We start from the raw sequence: 5,320 nt of genomic DNA, 5'->3' as shown, positions 1-5,320 counted from the left end.
AATATTTGTGTGGCATTTTTGTCATGACATCATTGACTGGCTTCTGAGAAATATTTACTTTGTTGGCTACAATATTTAAGAATAATTTCGGTGTTTTTGCTTTTGTGTGGGATTTTTGCGGTTGTTTGCTCTCCCAGATGTTAGAACTTGTTCTTGAAGTGTGATGGCTGAATCATCCCAGGACATGGAAACTCCAGATGCCTGCATGTAGCCAACACTTGCAAACCAGTGTGTGTATACATGATAGTCTTACCACTCTCACTTTCACTTATACTTAGATAAAAGCATTTTTACTTTAAAACTTTTACTGACATACGTTTGAGTGCACAACTAGGCCTACATCACTGAAATTATTTTTAAATATTGTAGCCAACACACAGTAAATCATTCTCAGAAGTCAGTCAATGATGTCATTTCATTTCACAAGACAAAAATGCCACAAAAATATTTACTTTTGGATTTAAATTGTATTATTACACATCTGGCACTATAGCAACATCGAGGTCATGGGTTTGATTCCAAGGGAGAGCATGACCCGATAAAATGCGTAAACTTGAAGTTGCTTCAGATAAAAGTGTCTGCCAAATGCCTTAATTACTAATGGTTTCAGAAATAAACTTTTCAGTTATGTAATGATTTGCATCGGTAAAGATAACTGTCTATCCAAATAATCATGGCTGTCTTTAAGACATCTGATTTCCCAGAAACAGTTGTGCAATAGGAAGAAGAAACAAAATATTTATGGCACAGCACAGCTGGAAAACTCCATGTCCAACCCCTTAATGACCAATGAATACAGCTTGGGAAAAACCTGACTCAGCCAAAAGACACAAGCAAGATAATGTCTCAACGTCACAGTGTAAGAATGCTGTGCTTAAGAGGTTTTAGTTTACACTCTTTATGTGCAGAAATCCTATTATATCTGTATGGGATGTTTTTTTAATATTTCTAATGAGGGGGATATTAAAAGGAATAGCTCACACAAAAAAAATTTGCTTAAAGTTTACTCACCCTCAGGCCATCCAAGACTTAGATGAGTTTGTTTCTTTATCAGAACAGATTTGGAGAAATTCAGCATTAGTTCACTTGCTCGCCAAAGGATCCTCTGCAGTGAATGGGTGCCGTCAGAATGAGAGTCCAAACGGCTGATAAAAACATCACAATTATCCACACCAGTCCAGTCCATCAGTTAATGTCTTGTGAAGTGAAATGACACAAGCTTGTAAGAAAAAAAAAAAAATTACATCAAAGCGTTTACCTTTAAACCGCTTCTTCTGGCCAAAATACGAGTCCATAATCTATAATAACGCTTCCTCTAGTGAAAACGTAGTCCTCTCAACTATCTAACAGTGCATATTTCTCTTCTGATTCATAAAACTTTTTCACTGGAAAAAGAAACATTATGGATGGATGTTTTTTTTTTTACAAACACAGCTTTTTGTTTCACAAGATGTTAACAGATTCTGCAGTCATCAAGCTTTTGGTCACCAATATTTAGCAAAATGTGTGTATTTACAGACAACTGATTTCAGGTCTTCAGCCAACACTTCCATTCACATAAACAGGCAGAAATTGAGCGGCATCAACACAGCAGTAAAAACATAACGCACAATGTCTAAGTATCTGACTAAGTGGTATGGAATTTACTTTTATCCTACCAATAATAACTGGTCGTTATGAACGGTACACCTACATTTTCATTCCCCGAACAAAGGTTTGAACATGACTGACAACATTCATAAGAGTGTCTCCAGGTAATTAAAGCTCTGTAATTTTCATATTACATAGAGAAAAGGAAGAAAGTATTAAAAAAGCTCAAGGTATTCACATCTTTTAAACAAATGACCATGAGTGCAGTTGTCTGTGGGCTCTTGGGTGTGAACGTGGCGTACAGACTCCCATTACTCGTCCTATTCCACATTATAAACCTCATTTGAACTTTCTGAAATGACCAAGCAAGCAGAAATCATTTTGTAATAAACTTTATTTTGGTCCCGAGGAGACAGATTAGTCAAAGAGTCCGAAACCCATGTCATCTTCGGATTCTTCAGACTCCTCTTTCTTCTCTTCTTTCTTCTCCTCCGCTGCAGGAAAAAGAAAAGGAATAAAGACATTAACATTACAGAACCTACAGGAAACCAATCAACCGTTCACAATCATCGGTCCATAACAAAAGCATAAGACAATAATGACATATTTCAAACAGTCACAGCATGCTACATTTCCTCCCTTAATGAGTAGTTCATGCTAATTTCACTGAGGTTTATCTACTTGCCCATAACTGATATTTGGTTGAAATGACGGTTGACTGAAAATGAAAATGGTTGACTTTTAAGAGCAAATACATATAGACTGAAAAGTCCTGAGCTGTATCGTCCAACTCTATTAGAGAGTCCGTGAGAGGCATAAGGAAGAAGGCACTGACCTGCAGGGGCGGCAGCAGATCCTCCAGCAGACGGGGCAACAGCACTGGATGCAGCACCAGCACCACCGGACGGCACGCTGGCCAGCTTACTGAAACCTGTCAGACGCACACAAACACAGACTCTGAGACATGCTCGTGTAGATGCTCACACTCCTAAAAATCTCTCTTTTCTAATCCATGATGCTTATTTGTGACCCTGGACCACAAAACCAGTCATAAGGGTCAATTTCTCGAAATTGAGGACGCGTTTCAGAAAGGCGGGGCATAGAGGAGAAACAATAATGTACAGTTTGTGGAAAATAATGTGTTTTCTGAACTTTAAACCGCATAAACATTTCATTACACCAACTACACAAAATAATGTTCTTTTTAGCAACATCATATGACCCCTTTAATGGATTCAACATGTAGGAAACTGGCAGTTTACACATATTGACAGCTGGGTGTCCCAATGATATTATCAAATAATACTGCGAAATTTAAAATAACATTAATTTCACGCAATATTTATTCAATTTACTAAACATGTTTTTTAAATAATGAAAATGCATCAAATGTTTACACAAAAACGTCTACTAACTATTTGAGCACTACTTGCTTTTTTTTATTTAAAAGCGCAAGAGGGGAATTTAGCGTAACGTTACTGAAGCTAAAACAACTAACGTTATGGCATTTTTTTTACTAGTAATTGAGAGATAAGCCACATGGCTGAGTGCACTAGTTAGCGGCCTTTGTGTCAACGTTAGATCAATCTGAGCTTCTGTATTACATCAGTCTCGCAAACGAAGGATCGAGGGACTTATCGTTTCAAATACATGCATCATTTGCTCATTCGACGTTTGTGTGTGCTTGTTAAATCAGTGTTTTTAGTCACTCACTTTGCGGAGAGAGAGAGTCTCGCGTGTTCACTAGCGGTCTCGTGCGGGCAGAAAGGAAGCGGAAAGGTGGCGAAAACCGGAAATACGACACGCTCGATGGCGTCACCGGCGAGGAGCGAATCGAAAGGCTGAAAAGCACGTCAATCACGAGGGTGAGGGAGGAGCCTCTTGTTTTCCCCCACTGATTTTTGGATGGGATATTGATATTATGAATAAATAAATGCCGCACAATTTTATACAATATATTACGACGAAAAAAAAAATGTAAAAGAGAAACAATAAAAAAGTATTTTACTTTTGTGCTCAATCAATAATAGATCAGTGCGCCCAGTGGACATGACATAGAAATCGTAATTTTTTTTATTTTTTATAAAATGTTATATTTAGGAAACATAAATCATTAAAAAAAAAAAAAACTTGGCAACAAAAATACAGAGTCTTCTGTCATGCATGCACGTCCACTGTTGCTCATTGTTAGTGGACAAATTAATATAGTGAGAGTGTGGTAAGTATGTTGTTATTGTGTGTGTGTTTTTAATTATTATTATAAAAGTTGCAAAATTGGCCATTATTGTGATCAATTCCAAATGATTTAGTTTTTACACCATTTAAGCCATCGAATGTGCCACTAGTCTACCAATAAAACATGCCAGCAGAGGTCATTGTTTATCATGAGCATATAAACCAAATATATAAAGTGACTGAGATACAGCTCACATGCACCAGTAGCCTACTCTCACCTCATCTCATCTCATCAGTGGATTTATAAGGTAAACATATCGTATTATTTAATACAGATTTGAACAGTGTACAGTGTATTTGAACAGTGCTTACAATTGCACTGTTTTTTAAACAACAAACTTGAAAGTAATTAAATATTTGGAGGGTATTCTTGCCACAGTACAAGTATGCTATATGCACAATCACATCCACAGACAAGTCAGAAAATCACTTTTATATTAAAATGCAAAAATCGCACCCTGGAAATGAGTTTCAGGAGGATTTTTACCTTTATGAGAACATTATTTTCTAACTAAGTGAAAACACAAGTTTAGCTGTAGCCTAAATAATGCTCAAGATAGTATAATACAGCAGACATTCTTCTAGAACAGGCAAACTGGCCTGTGTCGTTGTTAGATATAAGGCTGTCTGTAACTGCATTTCAATCTGTTCATCACACAAAGCTGTTTTAGAAGTTGTATGGTATTATTTTGTCCTTTTTGGAGTTTGACAGTGTAAATTACATCCACCTTCACTGCAAAAGAACAGTTCATACATTCTGCCTATAACATCTCCTTTTGTTTCCTAGAATAAAGAAAGCAATTTCATTTAAAAAGGCAGAATAATGACAGAGTTTTCATATTCTGGGTAAACTATCCAAGTGCATCAGCGATAAAATCCTAATAAAAAGGTCTCTGACAGACAGAAAAAGGGTGAGAATGTGAGTAATGTAAAGAGCACATCAGACTGTCTGATATTAGTAATGATGTTAGTGTGAGAGGTGGATTTGAAGATGACAGAAAGACAAATATGTGACAGATGAATGATAATAAAGCAGCAAAGGGATAGTTCATCCAAAATTGAAAATTCAATCATCATTTATTTTCCTTCATGTTGTTCAAACCCAGATGACATTCTTTTTAGAAATGCAAAAGGTGTTGTTTGACAGGATGTCCTGACTGCTGTTTTCAAAGTTGTTTATTGTCATATGTACAAGTACTACGAAGTACAATGTTAATTGTATGCTTACTTGAATGCTTCTCCACAGACCATAGACAAAACAGAATACAATATACATTACTGTTATGTGATGACAAACATAAATAACAATAAACAAATAAAAAAATTATTTTCCATAATAACAATAGTGTAATGATTAATAATTATTATTTATTATTATTTTCCATACAATGAAAGTGAATCGACTGTCCAAAATGAAAGGTCTATAAGACCTAAATGCTATACCAAGCTCCCTGAACTACAGGTGCATCTCAATAAATTAGAATGTCGTGGAAAA

General features: G+C 36.1%; 1 long non-coding RNA gene across 1 annotated transcript; it reads right to left on the bottom strand.

The window, feature by feature from the left end:
* Positions 1–1,966: 1,966 nt before the first annotated feature.
* On the bottom strand, positions 1,967–2,558 carry LOC107709490 (uncharacterized). The gene is made up of 2 exons (XR_001636502.1): positions 2,426–2,558; positions 1,967–2,084 (listed from the first exon to the last, which is right to left on the bottom strand). It is a non-coding gene; the product is annotated as an uncharacterized LOC107709490 (long non-coding RNA).
* Between the last annotated feature and the right edge of the window lie 2,762 nt (positions 2,559–5,320).

This window comes from Sinocyclocheilus rhinocerous, unplaced genomic scaffold (assembly GCF_001515625.1).
Source record: "Sinocyclocheilus rhinocerous isolate Xijiao unplaced genomic scaffold, SAMN03320098_v1.1 scaffold1467, whole genome shotgun sequence".
In the NCBI taxonomy this organism is placed as follows: Eukaryota; Metazoa; Chordata; class Actinopteri; order Cypriniformes; family Cyprinidae; genus Sinocyclocheilus; species Sinocyclocheilus rhinocerous.
Note: the sequence above shows the minus strand (reverse complement) of the source record. Positions and strands in the feature narration are given on the sequence as shown.